This window comes from Pogona vitticeps, chromosome 12 (genome assembly GCF_051106095.1).
Source record: "Pogona vitticeps strain Pit_001003342236 chromosome 12, PviZW2.1, whole genome shotgun sequence".
NCBI lineage: Eukaryota > Metazoa > Chordata > Lepidosauria > Squamata > Agamidae > Pogona > Pogona vitticeps.
Genome location: NC_135794.1, coordinates 10,993,749 through 11,009,295, shown reverse-complemented (window position 1 = coordinate 11,009,295; position 15,547 = coordinate 10,993,749). Strand labels below are relative to the sequence as shown.

Below are 15,547 nucleotides of genomic sequence, written 5' to 3'. Positions count from 1 at the left end.
AAGAGGGAGGAAAGGAGATTAGTTAGGGAAGGGAAAGGAAAGGAAAGGGGGAGGAAAGGAGATTAGTTAGGGAAGGGAAAGGAAAGGAAAGGGGGAGGAAAGGAGATTAGTTAGGGATGGGAAAGGAAAGAGGGAGGAAAGGAGATTAGTTAGGGATGGGAAAGGAAAGATAGAGTAAAGGAGATTAGTTAGGGATGGGAAAGGAAAGAGGGAGGAAAGGAGATTAGTTAGGGAAGGGAAAGGAAAGGAAAGAGGGAGGAAAGGAGATTAGTTAGGGAAGGGAAAGGAAAGGGGGAGGAAAGCAGATTAGTTAGGGATGGGAAAGGAAAGGAAAGAGGGAGGGAAGGAGATTAGTTAGGGAAGGGAAAGGAAAGGAAAGGGGGAGGAAAGGAGATTAGTTAGGGAAGGGAAAGGAAAGGAAAGGGGGAGGAAAGGAGATTAGTTAGGGAAGGGAAAGGAAAGGGGGAGGAAAGCAGATTAGTTAGGGATGGGAAAGGAAAGGAAAGAGGGAGGGAAGGAGATTAGTTAGGGAAGGGAAAGGAAAGGAAAGGGGCAGGAAAGGAGATTAGTTAGGGAAGGGAAAGGAAAGGAAAGGGGGAGGAAAGGAGATTAGTTAGGGAAGGGAAAGGAAAGAGAGAGGGAAGGAGATTAGTTAGGGAAGGGAAAGGAAAGGAAAGGGGGAGGAAAGGAGATTAGTTAGGGAAGGGAAAGGAAAGAGGGAGGGAAGGAGATTAGTTAGGGATGGGAAAGGAAAGGAAAGGGGGAGGAAAGGAGATTAGTTAGGGAAGGGAAAGGAAAGGGGGAGGAAAGCAGATTAGTTAGGGAAGGGAAAGGAAAGGAAAGAGGGAGGAAAGGAGATTAGTTAGGGAAGGGAAAGGAAAGGGGGAGGAAAGCAGATTAGTTAGGGATGGGAAAGGAAAGGAAAGAGGGAGGGAAGGAGATTAGTTAGGGAAGGGAAAGGAAAGGAAAGGGGCAGGAAAGGAGATTAGTTAGGGAAGGGAAAGGAAAGGAAAGGGGGAGGAAAGGAGATTAGTTAGGGAAGGGAAAGGAAAGAGAGAGGGAAGGAGATTAGTTAGGGAAGGGAAAGGAAAGGAAAGGGGGAGGAAAGGAGATTAGTTAGGGAAGGGAAAGGAAAGAGGGAGGGAAGGAGATTAGTTAGGGAAGGGAAAGGAAAGGAAAGGGGGAGGAAAGGAGATTAGTTAGGGAAGGGAAAGGAAGAGGGAGGGAAGTAGATTAGTTAGGGAAGGGAAAGGAAAGGAAAGGGGGAGGAAAGGAGATTAGTTAGGGAAGGGAAAGGAAGAGGGAGGGAAGTAGATTAGTTAGGGAAGGGAAAGGAAAGGAAAGGGGGAGGAAAGGAGATTAGTTAGGGATGGGAAAGGAAAGGGGGAGGAAAGGAGATTAGTTAGGGAAGGGAAAGGAAAGGAAAGAGGGATGGAAGGAGATTAGTTAGGGAAGGGAAAGGAAAGGAAAGGGGGAGGAAAGGAGATTAGTTAGGGAAGGGAAAGGAAGAGGGAGGGAAGTAGATTAGTTAGGGAAGGGAAAGGAAAGGAAAGGGGGAGGAAAGGAGATTAGTTAGGGATGGGAAAGGAAAGGGGGAGGAAAGGAGATTAGTTAGGGAAGGGAAAGGAAAGGAAAGGGGGAGGAAAGGAGATTAGTTAGGGAAGGGAAAGGAAAGAGGGAGGGAAGGAGATTAGTTAGGGATGGGAAAGGAAAGGAAAGGGGGAGGAAAGGAGATTAGTTAGGGATGGGAAAGGAAAGAGGGAGGAAAGGAGATTAGTTAGGGAAGGGAAAGGAAAGGAAAGGGGGAGGAAAGGAGATTAGTTAGGGATGGGAAAGGAAACAGGGAGGAAAGGAGATTAGTTAGGGAAGGGAAAGGAAAGGAAAGGGGGAGGAAAGGAGATTAGTTAGGGAAGGGAAAGGAAAGGAAAGGGGGAGGAAAGGAGATTAGTTAGGGATGGGAAAGGAAAGAGGGAGGAAAGGAGATTAGTTAGGGATGGGAAAGGAAAGATAGAGTAAAGGAGATTAGTTAGGGATGGGAAAGGAAAGAGGGAGGAAAGGAGATTAGTTAGGGAAGGGAAAGGAAAGGAAAGGGGGAGGAAAGGAGATTAGTTAGGGATTGGAAAGGAAAGAGGGAGGAAAGGAGATTAGTTAGGGATGGGAAAGGAAAGATAGAGTAAAGGAGATTAGTTAGGGATGGGAAAGGAAAGAGGGAGGAAAGGAGATTAGTTAGGGAAGGGAAAGGAAAGGAAAGGGGGAGGAAAGGAGATTAGTTAGGGAAGGGAAAGGAAAGGAAAGGGGGAGGAAAGGAGATTAGTTAGGGATGGGAAAGGAAAGAGGGAGGAAAGGAGATTAGTTAGGGATGGGAAAGGAAAGATAGAGTAAAGGAGATTAGTTAGGGATGGGAAAGGAAAGAGGGAGGAAAGGAGATTAGTTAGGGAAGGGAAAGGAAAGGAAAGGGGGAGGAAAGGAGATTAGTTAGGGATTGGAAAGGAAAGAGGGAGGAAAGGAGATTAGTTAGGGATGGGAAAGGAAAGAGGGAGGAAAGGAGATTAGTTAGGGAAGGGAAAGGAAAGGAAAGGGGGAGGAAAGGAGATTAGTTAGGGATGGGAAAGGAAAGGAAAGGGGGAGGAAAGGAGATTAGTTAGGGATGGGAAAGGAAAGGAAAGGGGGAGGAAAGGAGATTAGTTAGGGATGGGAAAGGAAAGAGGGAGGAAAGGAGATTAGTTAGGGATTGGAAAGGAAAGAGGGAGGAAAGGAGATTAGTTAGGGATGGGAAAGGAAAGAGGGAGGAAAGGAGATTAGTTAGGGAAGGGAAAGGAAAGGAAAGGGGGAGGAAAGGAGATTAGTTAGGGATGGGAAAGGAAAGAGGGAGGAAAGGAGATTAGTTAGGGAAGGGAAAGGAAAGGAAAGGGGGAGGAAAGGAGATTAGTTAGGGATGGGAAAGGAAAGAGGGAGGAAAGGAGATTAGTTAGGGATGGGAAAGGAAAGATAGAGTAAAGGAGATTAGTTAGGGAAGGGAAAGGAAAGGAAAGGGGGAGAAAAGGAGATTAGTTAGGGATGGGAAAGGAAAGAGGGAGGAAAGGAGATTAGTTAGGGATGGGAAAGGAAAGGGGGAGGAAAGGAGATTAGTTAGGGAAGGGAAAGGAAAGGAAAGGGGGAGGAAAGGAGATTAGTTAGGGATGGGAAAGGAAAGAGGGAGGAAAGGAGATTAGTTAGGGAAGGGAAAGGAAAGGAAAGGGGGAGGAAAGGAGATTAGTTAGGGAAGGGAAAGGAAAGAGGGAGGGAAGGAGATTAGTTAGGGAAGGGAAAGGAAAGGAAAGAGGGAGGAAAGGAGATTAGTTAGGGATGGGAAAGGAAAGAGGGAGGAAAGGAGATTAGTTAGGGATGGGAAAGGAAAGAGAGAGGAAAGGAGATTAGTTAGGGAAGGGAAAGGAAAGGAAAGAGGGAGGAAAGGAGATTAGTTATGGATGGGAAAGGAAAGGGGGAGGAAAGGAGATTAGTTAGGGAAGGGAAAGGAAAGAGGGAGGAAAGGAGATTAGTTAGGGAAGGGAAAGGAAAGGAAAGGGGGAGGAAAGGAGATTAGATAGGGATGGGAAAGGAAAGAGGGAGGAAAGGAGATTAGATAGGGATGGGAAAGGAAAGAGGGAGGAAAGGAGATTAGTTAGGGAAGGGAAAGGAAAGGAAAGGGGGAGGAAAGGAGTTTAGATAAGGATTCGAAAGGAAAGGGGGAGGAAAGGAGTTTACACAGGGTTGGAAAAAGGAAAGGTTTAGGAAAGGAGTTTAGATAAGGATGGGAAAGGAAAGGGGGAGGAAAAGAGTTTAGGTAGGGATGGGAAAGGAAAGGTTTAGGAAAGGAATTTAGATAGGGATGGGAAAAACCCACAACAACCATCTATATATATTTTTTGTACCAAAATGGAAACCTCTGATTTTTGTCTGGGTTTATTTGATCAGTGTGACCAGAAAGTTTAATCCCCCTCCGTTTGTCTTCATCTCATTATTATGGTTTTTTTAACCTATGGTTGTGCATCTCCTTTGCTTTGGCTTTTTTTCTTCAATGATCTAAATAATTTTTCAACAAAAGAACATTCAGGAAGAAGAGCTGCCTTCAATCCCTGACGAATTCCAGTTCCTCAGAGAAGATCAGCGGTGGACCAAACCTGCAGAATTCATTCGTTACCTGACCTTCTCTAGGCCAGAGGAGGATCTGAGAAATGGCGAGGAGTTGGTACCCTCAAACCTGAGCCTCTCCCTTCTTTTCTCAACGTCGAATCCGTCGGCCTGTTCCTCCAGTCCCACGAGTCAGTTCTTGGATCTCATCCGATGGTTGGCGAATGCCCGGCTGTAGAAGTTCTCTTTCATGGGGTGAAGCCTTTGCTCTCGATGGATGGCCTGGAAGAAGAAAAGAGCAAGAAAGCAATGGAAAGTCTGCGGAGAGGCCCTGGAGGGTCCTACTGATGTTTCCAAGGAACGTTTGAGCTCACTTCCCCCCTTTGTCAATGAAGCACATTAACCCTTCTTTCTAAGGATCTAGCGGTGTGATCACACAAGGAAAAAGGTCTCCATTCAGGCTGCCTGTAGAGTAACCCGGTGCCCTCACTTTCCCGGCTCCAGTCCAACCATGATGCATTTCCAAGGTGTGCCTCTCGGGAGGAGCTCAGAGAAAAACGGTTGTAACAAAGGAGAAATTACCTTCTCCTCTTGTGCTCCTGTTGAACCCTCCCCGCCACCTCCACCTCCCCTCAAGTTGCTCCTTCCTCCACCACCAGCGCCGCGGCCAGAGTTGGGTATTCGGCCTTCTCTCCCACAACACCTGGGTGGAGTACTTCAGGAACGCCATGTAAAACCAACCCTGGCTTTTAACACTATAGAAAACCGTTTTAGAACCACATACGTACATTTAGTGCCGGCGAAAACCAAGTAGCCGCTGGTACCACGTGGCTGAATTCTGAGTGGTGCGGCTTCCACGCGTGGCGTCGTCCTGAAGCTCTGCCGTCTTTTGATGGATGTGGTCCTCTAGAGCTTCCGCTGCTGATTGCAGGGTTGTGCTCGCGTCCCCCTGCAATGGGGCGAGTTCTGAAACAAGAGGTGGGCAAAGCATCCACGGGTCAACCCTGCATTAGGCGGCCAAAGCAGGAGCTCAACGCTTGGGCTTCCTCCAGACCCTCCGGAATCCAATGTCTGGTCAATGGAGGGTCAAACCCGTATTTTGTGATGGGGCCTCCTTCTGGAAGCGAAAGGAATCTTCATCTTCCCTCCCTTTCTTCCCCCCAACGACCCACCCATTCTTTCAGCAAGGAGAGAGCACTGAGGTGGGCAGCGACACCCGATCGCCCCCATCGCTCCCGTGCCTTACCGGTCAGAAGAAGCTGCAGCGTTCTTTCTTCTAGCGCTGTGACTGGGGTGCTCTGGAGGAGGGCTCCTAAGGGAAAGGCATGAAGGGAGCAGAGGGTCAGGTGGCCTTTCCCGAGGCCGGGTTCTGGGGAGGATTTGGACCGAAAGGAAGCGCCCCTCCCACTATTCTCCCTTTGCCCACAGAAGCTGCTATATGGGATTCCTTGGAAGTCGAGAGAGGGCTCGACCCTTCCCGATGGTGGGAATCCGCTTGAGGCTGCTTCAGACACCCTCACTGAGCAGGGATTGTAGCACGAATTCCATATAAAAAGGAAAACAAATGTTGGAGAGGGGTTAATGAGGGAGAAGAGGAAGCTGGTAAGACCCGAAGCGTGACAGAATTGACCCCCTGGAGAGCACATGCATTTCTGAGGGAAAACGTCTGTAGAGTTTCCAAAAGAAGTGAAGAGGGAGGGAGACTGGGGTAGAGGGTAGCTGGGCGAGATTTGAGCCCGGTCGGTCGGCACTTCTTGGAGGTTTTGAGACCCTCGTAGGTGTCTCTTCCCTTCCTCCGGCCTCCCTGACTTCTGGGATTTGTGGAAGGGCCCTTGAGATCCTTCAAGAGACCATCTTCTCCCTCAGAACTGCTGCCCAGCCCGGTGGTTCAGACCTCTCTTTGGGATTCCCCGCTGGGCCGCTCAGAGGATTGTCCGGTTACCTGAGATCTCCACAGCTCTCCTTTGGAGCTCCTCCTGCCTGCTCTGGAAGTAGGGCACAAGGTCTCTCTGGAGGCCCATGCTCAGGTGGGGGCACTCTTGGACCTAAAGAGGGAGGTAAAAATCACTTCAGTTCCTTGTGCCGCCCAAATCCATGGTCCAAAGAACACCATGGCAAGGATTTTATTCAAGTCTTGGGCCGATCCCTCACAATGCTGTGTTGCCTTTTTTGAAAGAGACACTTTTTGGGTGTTTTTTTCCTGATTACTACTGTACATGTCAGTAAAACCGATCCATCCCTTTTCCAGCTTACGAGAACGGCCAGATTCCTTTCAGGGGTTCTGTCCTGTTTGTTCCTCACTTGCCACATCTAATCGACAAGGTCTCCGTCTGCACCTCCGTGGTGGAACCGGAGGCACGACCGGGCGTGTGGGTGCAACGGGCCCTGGCACCTGGTCTCCTCGCCGCAGGGAGGATGGAAAGCCAGGCTTCCGGAGTCCTAGTCCACCGCTCTGTCCACTACATACACCACCCTGGGTTCTCTGTGGGGGACGAGGGAGTGTGTCCTCTCGTCCCTGCGTGGCCGAAGGAGCTGGATTCGGTTCCTGCCAACCTTCCAGAGAAGGCTGTCAAGGGGTAGCCTTGGAACCAGATCAGAACCAGATTTTTTTCTTCATTGGGGAGTTTTAGTAGGAGACTCGTGTCATGCTTTTCAAACACTGCAACCGTTTATGATTAGATTTCAACTTTTTTTTTAAATAATTATAAAAGCCCCCTTGGAACCTTTCGGAAAGATGTGGCCAATACATTAGCTAGCAATGACAGTCTACTTAGGCTTGGTTAATTCAACTCCCTGTCCCTCCCCCGCCTTCTCACTCCCAGTCCAAAAGCCTCTCTTCCCCCCCCCTTCTCTCTTGCTCACTAGCTGTTGGCAGAGAGCGTTTATGTTGCTGCTCTCGGTGGTCTGGTGCAGCTGCTGAAGGTGTCTTTTGGTCACAAAGGGCAGACACTGCAAAAAGGCCATTTTGCATGCCTAAAAAAGGAGAGGAAAAGACAGAGAGGGGACTTTCAAATTTCGGATGTACGCATCATACGAAGATAAGGCATGCACCATACACACATAAAGCATCCATAATGCCAGCAGGTAGATTTACAAGCTTTCCTCCAAAATCAGGCCAGCTTGAGTGCTGCTCATCTTTATCTAGCCCAAGATCATATCGAGTCCCATTTCAGAAAAGTCTGTTTGAAGCCGTCTTTGTCCAATTGATGTATTTGAAAAGACCTCTTGATACAAAGTGGGTTCTTAAGGAGGAAAAGCCTTTTCAGACCATATCGCCTCGGCTGACCCCTGGACATCTGACCAGGCTGGAGGCAGCGTGACTTCCTGGATGGGCCTCCTTTCCTTGAGGTGCTGGTCAGGGAGAAGCCTGGTCTCCCGCACCCACCAGCCCAGCCTTCCGACAAGGTCGGATGTGCAGCAGGGACCCCCCTCGAAGAGAGGGCCTTCCAGGTGTCTTGGCCCAAAGTGGCTGAGACTTTCTTGCTGAAACTCAGCCCTCGGATTAGAACAGAAATCTCAGCCATCCAGCTCAGATCTATTTCAGAGTGTGGAAAAGCTTCTTTACGGGAGGAAGAGATGCAACATCAACCACTGCCCCCCCTTTTTTTGGCATGGCAGCTTCCAGACCCCCCTCTCTCCCTTAGTCCCCTACAGTCCAGTCCAAAACAGCCATGTTTCCGTGCTCTGCTCGCTCGGTGCCCCAATTCCCACACTGTGGGTTCCTCTATTTCCCTGAGCTCCATGGGGACATCCCCAGGCGCCATCGTCTCCTGTGCAAGGAGCAGAACCAAGCGCCGAAGAAAGGCTGGCTGAGCATTCTGCAGTTGAGCAGAGGGGAGGACGGAGGCCCAGCCAAGGGGTCATCGGGTCCCATGGGATCCTGGGACTGTTGCTTAGAGAAAACCCCCAGCATCCTCTTTCGGAGAGGTTGCTGGCACTCGGAAGCTGTCTCCCAACCAGGTCTCCCTGGGCCACGGACGGGACGTTCGAAATAGGGTTGGGGACTTAGATCAGAAGTCATTTTGTTTTAGAAGAGAAAACACCTTGAACATTCTCAACATCCTATGTAACATCTACTTTAAAAATACATTTTGCAGGAAAACAGAGAACTATACATATGTAACCAATGCCTTAAAGCTCCAGTCCTACCTCTGAGATGTTGGGGTTCGGGTCGCCCTGATAGATAAGCAAGAGTGCCAAGTTGTCTTTCACTAGATTGGCAAAGAAGGTCTTGTACCCCTGCTTGGCCCGGGTGGCCAAGGCACCGAAGAGATGGAACGCTGCAGCACGGATAGCATCGTCCTCCTAAAACCGGGGAAAGACAACACTTTCATTGACAGCAAAGCCACTCTTTGGCAAGAGATCAAAAAGGCACCGCAATGTTTTGGCGAAGAGGAGGAAGGCCCCGGAATCTGCCTGGACAGACCTCCCCTTCTCGGCGCCTCGCTCACTCGCCTGTGGTGCTCACCAAAGGAGGGCTTGCCTTTTCCTAGTGGAAACCTAGGGCGACCGGCATCCCTGGGAGGCTCCTTAGGAGCAGGTGAAGGTTTCTCCCCTCTTAGTGGAGGCCCTGGCTAAGGGGATGGGTCGCCCTGAAAGCTGAGTTCTTCCCTCACGGGGTGGAAGAGAGATAATGAAGAAGGAAATTTCCAAGGGCCTGAGAGGAGGAGGAGGAGGAGGAGGAGGCAGGCTCCCCTGGTGCCATCACAGGGAACCACTCCACCCACGTGGGTCAGTTCAGACTGGCAGCCCTTTTGTCAACGTGGACAGGCAAACCCTCTCCTGAGCAGGGCTTGTAAAGCGGTGGGTATCTGGAGGGGGAAGGCCCTCGTCCGCTGATGGCATGGCTGGCCAGTCTCCAGATTTCTGGCCTAGCCCTCCCTGGAGATCCCTGGGATGGAACTTGGGCTCTGGGTGATGGTCTCTGTCTCCGACAGATACTTCAAGCCCCTAAGAATTCCCTCAGTCATCCTGACATGGGCCCTCGTGGGACCATAGGATTACGATCCCTCGATGGCCGAGGAGCAGGCGTGGAGGGAGGAGAGCAGCCGACTTTGTCGAAGTCTGTTTGAAAATAACAGAAGATCTGACACTCGAGACTGGTTCTCGGCCTCTTCTCGGCGGGATCTACCGAGGATCTTGTTTCCCACCCGTGACCAGAGAAGCCTCTCTTGTGGTGAGGATCATCAGCTCAGAAACCGTCTCTGGGCGGACAGTGGGCAAAGCTAGAACATCAGCCACGCCTGGGAAGGGGAGATTCGGCTCTCCTGAGTCAGGGAGGGAAAGGGGGGTGGGTCCTTGGAGGGGGGGACGGGCATCCACTTACCTCAGAGAGGTACTTGCTGGCCCTCCAGCAGAGATCGCGGAAGAGGAAGGCCACTTTCCCCATCCTCAGGCACGGCAGAACGAGCGCCAGTGCCTCCAGAGCTTCGTCAACCGCCGCGCTGTCCCGGAGGTGGTTGAAGAGAAGGATGAGAAGGTCCTTCTTCAGTCCTTTCACCTGGAAGGAGGAGACAAGACCAGGACCCTCTCTCAGCCCCTCGTCCTTCCCCAGAGCCCGCTGGCCAGAGGAGGTGGCGGGTCGGAGCCCAGGCCTTCTTCCCTAGCGGGCGACCCGCACCTCCCAGGGGCTTCCCTTCCGAAAAAAAGCTCGCTTTCTGCTCTCCCAGAAGGTATTCCCAAAACGGGTGGGTTGAAAGGACAAGGAAGGCGATGAGGAATCCAGGCGAGGAAGATCATCCTGATCAGAAGAGGTGTCTGAGGAAAGGGCCGGCTGCCTTGTCTGCTTTGGGGATTGGCACCGTGTCGCTGAAGAAGGGCGTGGGCGCCGCGCAGAACCCGGTGAGTGGACTGCGCGAGTTCTAAGGGAGCGAGGGACCCTCGGTGGCACCTCTGGGGCCGCGCTTCGTCCTCGTCTCCCCGGGAATAGGACTACGAAGGGCCCGTCTCTCTACTCGGCAGGAATGGAGAGCCGGACAGGCTTCAGCTTTTTAGTAAACAGAGGATGGGGGGGAAGAGGTCATGGTTGACCTGACTTGGTGCCGGAGGTTCCCACGACCACCAGCCCTTGGAAGGCTGGACCACCACAGGGTCCACCTGAGATTGGCCTTTGGCCCTCCGTGGATCCACCGAGGTGGACTGGAATCCAGGAAAGGGCACCAAAACCCTTTCTTCTCCAAAGTGCCCTGAATGTGGATTTTCTTCCGTTTCTGGCGTCTCTGGATTGGTCCCTGCTTTTATCCCCAGCGAGGAGGGAATGGGGAGGGTGTGTCTTGAACCCATTACCAGCCCACGCCTTTTGAAACAAGGGCCGCTCCAGGGGGGGAAGGGCTGACCTGGTCCGGTGCCACCAGGAGAAGGCGGCCAAGGCTGCGCAGGGCCATGCGGCGGATCCCGGCGTTCTGATCTTCCATGTTCCGGATCAGGGTCGGAACGAAGGCCCTGAGTGCGGCCCATCGGGTAAAGCTGGGCTCCTGAATCACCTGCAAGAGTTCGAGACGTTCGTTACACCCTGCGTCCCTGAGCCCTTCGGCCTCCGGAGCTCAGCCTTCTGACCCTGCCAGAATCAAGGGACTCGGAGTTTCAAAGACGGACGTAAATCTGGCCTCATTTGTGTGTGCAAGAAAGGACAGTTTCTTCTTCCTCATTCCATGCGGTGGCCCTATATTTCTTGCCCGTTTCATCTAGGGCAAGTCCAATGTTCTCAGCTGAGGGAGGAGACCTCTGCCTTCCACAAGGATCTGCTTAGCTCCGTGGGCAAGTACAGAACCAGAAAACAGCCCCAGATCCCCCCCCCAGTGCCCCAACCCCTGGCTCTCACCTCTGTGAAGAGAGAGGTTCCTGCGAGTCGTAGCTTTTCTGAGCTGGCATCCATCCAGGGGAGGACGTCCTGGATGACCTGGTCTTTCAGCAAGCCGTTCTCCAGCAAGCACCTGGGAGAGAGGATGAACAAGGGAACCGTCAAGGAGAAGACCAGCTTCCACAACTGCTGCCCAGGGAAGGAGCCGGGCCAATTGGACTTGAGGCAGGGAGAGGTTGCCCTCCGTGGGAGGAGTTGTGGGTGCAGGTCGCCCTGGAATGCAGGAAGGGTGGCCGGATGCGTGCATGAAAAGCACCCCACAAGTGCGAGAATGGGAGGGAGAAAACAGATTTGGGCAGACATAGAGGCAGGGAGACCAGTAGAGCTGAACAGCAGGAGATGAAGAACTGTAACCCTCCATATTTATGAGCCAGAGCGTGAGCAGACCTGGAGAACCCAAAGGAACACAAAATCTATTGACTTCAATTAAACTCGTTCTTCCTCCTCGCTACACCTCTCACCTGAGCACAAGTACCAACAGAATGAAAAAGAAGAGTAGAAGCTTGCTTGCTTCCTTCCCTTCATTTCCTTCCCTTTCTGTCTTCCTTCCTTCCTCCCTCCCTCCCTTCTTTCTTTCCTTCCTTCCCTTCCCTTCCCTTCCCTTCCCTTCCCTTCCCTTCTCCCTCCCTCCCTCCCTCCCTCCCTCCCTCCAGGTTTCGATTTCCCAACAGAGGGAGAAGGAGGGGAGGTGGGGAGCACCTTGGATGGGATGAGCTTCTGGGGGTGCCACCACCCCTGCCTTTCTGTCATCAGGGGAGCAGGAGGGGAAATGGCAGGACTCCGTTTCCCACAGGGGACTAGGGATGCTTCTTGGGAAGCCCCTACGCCAGACGTGGGGCAACCCCACTCTCCCTCCTTTGCTTCTCATGATCCACTGTGGCCGATGATCCAGGCTGGAGGCCATTCTACAGCCACCTGGACGACCAGCCATCGCAGGGATAGAAAACCAGCGTCTCCTGGGCTCCACCTCCCAGAATCTCACCAGCCCCAGAGCCCTTTCCTCTCCTTCGGCTATTCATAAGTCACTTACTTGGTCAACTGGCAAAGGCCCTCAGGGTGGGTCCGAGGATCCCCGAGGAAGGCCCAGAAGTCTGCCGTCTTGATCTCCTCCTGGGATGCAATTGGTGTCCCCTTCACGACCAGAGCCTTCAGGGTGTCCACAGAGAGGCTGCAGAAGGAAAGGACCCAGAGAGGGCCTCAGAATCACCCCCCCTCCGAAGAAGAAGAAGAAGAAGAAGAAGAAGAAGAAGAAGAAGAAGAAGAAGAAGAAGAAGAAGAAGAAGAAGAAGAAGAAGAAGAAGAAGAAGAAGAAGAAGAAGAAGAAGAAGAAGAAGAAGCGGGGAAATTCCAGGAGCAGGGCTGGCAAAGACCTCCACGCGGCCGGGAGAGGATGCCGCCTTCGGCCCAGAAGGGGACCCGGGCAGAGGTTCGTGGGATGGGGCCATTCCTTGCTGCATGTAAGACGTGGGCACGCTTCCCCCATGCAGAAAGACTGCCTCCGCCCCCCCCAAAAACCCACCCCTCAGGCTTGCAGGTTTCCCAAGCCTGCCCAAGGGAGGGGACGTTACCTGCAAGGGTTACCGGGCGTCAGGTGCTGCTCCCTCAGGAACAGCCTGCGGCGACCCTCACACGGGGGCATCTTCTGCCCCAGAGTTTGGCTGACCTGCCACAGGAGGGTGAACAGGAGCTGGGGGAACACCTTCTGGAGATCCACCTCAGAGGGCAGTCCTGAGAGGACCTCAAAGATCGCACAGGTGGCCTGAAGAGGGGAGGAAGAGGAAGGGAACAGGGGGTGGGGGGGGAGAAGAGAGACCATGTGTTACTGGGGGTCTCAGATCCTCCCCTCCTCCCCAAGGCAAGGGTTCTGGCCTCCTTGGAGCCACCCATTTCAGCGGCTCTCAGAGCAGAACAGCCGAGACGGTTTTCCCAACGTGGTCTCAAAGGATGGGCCATCCCGTGTCCCTTGGAGCGTACTTTGAGCGGTTCTTCCTCCGCATAGTCCCCGCTTTCATCAATGCTAGAGCTGGTTGTTGATCCGAGGATGGAGGGATGGTTCACACACGACATCAGCTTGGCCAGGACTCGCACAGCCAGGGATGGGTCTCGATCGAAAGACCTCCACAGCTTGCCAGTCTCGCTATAAGGAGAGAAGGTGGGAGTTGCAGAGATGGCCTGAGCCTGGACTTGGCCTTCAGAACCAGCAGCTTGGGCGCAAGAAGCCCCTGGTGGGTCTGCACCGCCCGGCAGTGAGAAACCAATTTCTCACAGGGCAAGGAGAAACCTTGTGTGGGGTCTCCCACCAGGACTGCATCCGTCCTTTCGATCTCAGCGCCCCAGTTAAGGGACCGGGGCCTGACCGAGAAGAAAGAAGCCTCTTCCCCCAAGGACGGAAAGCTGTATTTTCCCTCCAGCACCCACCTGTCCAAGGGGAGGCTTCGGCGGAGGAGGTGGCCCAAGACTGTGTCCAGGTGGGAGCGGGCCATGATGCAGACCGCCTCCAGAGGGACCTCCTCCATGCCTCCCTGAGTGATGATCGGCAGGTGGCTGCAGAAAGTATCGAGGAGCTCGGGCACCTGGAACGAGCAAGACGGGGATCCCTGGCTCAGATTTGCTCTTGTAAAGCTAATCCTCCGGATTATTTCATCATAAAAGCAATGCTTCAGTGAAGAATGGTTTTATTTCTTTATTATTCTATTTAGCAATCAGAAGGACAAAATTACTCTTCCCCCCCCTGAAAGGACACCGTTCTTGTTTGAGCAACTCTTGGCTGAAGTGACTTGGAACAGAAGCCCATCTATTGGGGCCTCCAGTGAGCTCACGACCACAGCGGCGCCCCCTTGCCGCTGCCCCCCCCGGGTTGAGGTGACAGCCCACGTGGTTTATAGAGCTGGGCCCACGTCTGGACGTGGCCAGAAAGGTCGTCCCAAGACCCCTTTGTCCAGATGAAGGGCCCAGCCTAGAGAAAACAACGGGGATGAATAGGAGACGAAAAGGGCCTTTTTTGGACTACAGCACCCAGAATCCCCCACCCGAGGTGGCCATGGCTCTGCTGGCTGAGAAATTCTGGATTCTGCAGAATGGCAGAAGTTTACAAAAAGAACTTCAGCATCCTTTGGGCAAAGCTGAAAAGATGCAGGTGGAGATCTCTTTCTGACTTCTGCATCTCCTGCCTGGAGAAAAGGAGGGTTCCTGGCAAATGGCTACCTTGCTCTTCATGGCCTCCCCATGGTTTTGGAGGTTGGCGAGCAACCAGTAACCACCAGCCCTGGCATAGCTGGGAATCCCTGACACGAGGTCTTCCAGGATGGCTTCGGTGAAGTCCAACAGCTGATCCTTCGCGAGATGGATGCTGACCACCTGCCAAAAAAAGAAAGGACAGGCTTTTTTTCTGTAGCTCAGACCTTCTCCTTCCCCAGTGAGATTTCCTGCCAGACCAAGGATGGGCAGCTCTATGCTTTTCCAAAGAGTCCTGCCCAAGGATTTTGCCCAGGGATTGCAGGAATTCTCTGCATCTTGCTCTTTCTTCCAAAACAAGGCGGCCTTGGCACTTCCCCGTGGACTCCAGCAGGTTCCCCAGGAGAACCGGAAAGGCCCCAATGTGGGCTTGGAGTTGGACAAGGACTGGAGCCTCTCCGCGAGGACACAGGACGGCTCAGGCCACCCGGATTTCATACCCAGGCACCTCATCTCAGAGATGAAGGCACTGCCAATGAGCCTGGCCATTGACTCGGCTCGCTGAGAAAACAGGACTCCAACCGATTCGGGAGGTGGATGTGACCCAGGCGCTCGGGAGATTCCCACCCGATCAAGGGAATCACCTTAGCCAGTCTGGCCCAAGCCCCAGACAGATCGGTGGGGACTTCTGCCTGGAGATCACAGAGGGCAGACGTCATCTCTTTTTCTTCCGCCTCCGTGATTCTCGATCCGCCTGGAAAGAAAAGAGGGTGAATCATGTTATAAAGCCTGTGCTCTCGTTTAGGTAAAGAAATGGACTGCTTTAGAAACTGACATAAGATAGAAATCAGAAGGACATGATTTAAATCTAGGATGGCACGACCTTCCTAGGGTATCAAAAAGCAAAAGACGATAAACCACTGAAGAACCATCTGATAAGGAAAGCTTTAAACTGGGTATGGACCAAGATCCGGGAAGAAAAGGACCAGAAAGTTCCTGAATGGGTCTCACCCACAGAAGCATTCACACAACCCACATTAATGGGGAAAAAGAAACTCTATTGAGATTTAGAGGTTTGTTAAAAGCGGCCTTAAGTGTGAGAGTAAGGGAAGAACTAGAAGAACAAGGCACAATACTTGATTGGTGGGCAAAAACACAAAGAGACTCAAGATGTACAAGCGATAAAGCAGTCGTTTTTTGTAAGGAAAACCGCATAAGTTACTTCTTCTGAATGTAAGGGAAAAACGGATTAAAATGTGGTATCGTTATCTACCAGAATTCAAAACGCAAGATGAAATAGTTAAACAATGTATGACAAATCGGGCCCAAAATGTGGGCCACAATATTAACTGAAAGTCAGGGTCACAAATCTGGGAAAGGAATGTTGACTAAAGAAAGGAACAA

The 15,547-nt window shown here is 52.2% G+C and overlaps 1 protein-coding gene and 2 long non-coding RNA genes across 3 annotated transcripts in view; 1 reads left to right on the top strand and 2 right to left on the bottom strand.

The window, feature by feature from the left end:
- LOC144584533 (methionyl-tRNA formyltransferase, mitochondrial-like) overlaps positions 1 to 15,547 on the top strand; it is a 78,531-nt gene that overhangs the window by 19,126 nt on the left and 43,858 nt on the right. The gene's annotated exons all lie outside the window — the stretch shown is intronic.
- Positions 3,792 to 5,035, bottom strand: LOC144584536 (uncharacterized). The gene is made up of 2 exons (XR_013538845.1): positions 4,899 to 5,035; positions 3,792 to 4,392 (listed from the first exon to the last, which is right to left on the bottom strand). It is a non-coding gene; the product is annotated as an uncharacterized LOC144584536 (long non-coding RNA).
- LOC144584535 (uncharacterized) lies at positions 12,015 to 13,497 on the bottom strand. Its single transcript, XR_013538844.1, has 3 exons — positions 13,388 to 13,497; positions 12,538 to 13,106; positions 12,015 to 12,137 (listed from the first exon to the last, which is right to left on the bottom strand). It is a non-coding gene; the product is annotated as an uncharacterized LOC144584535 (long non-coding RNA).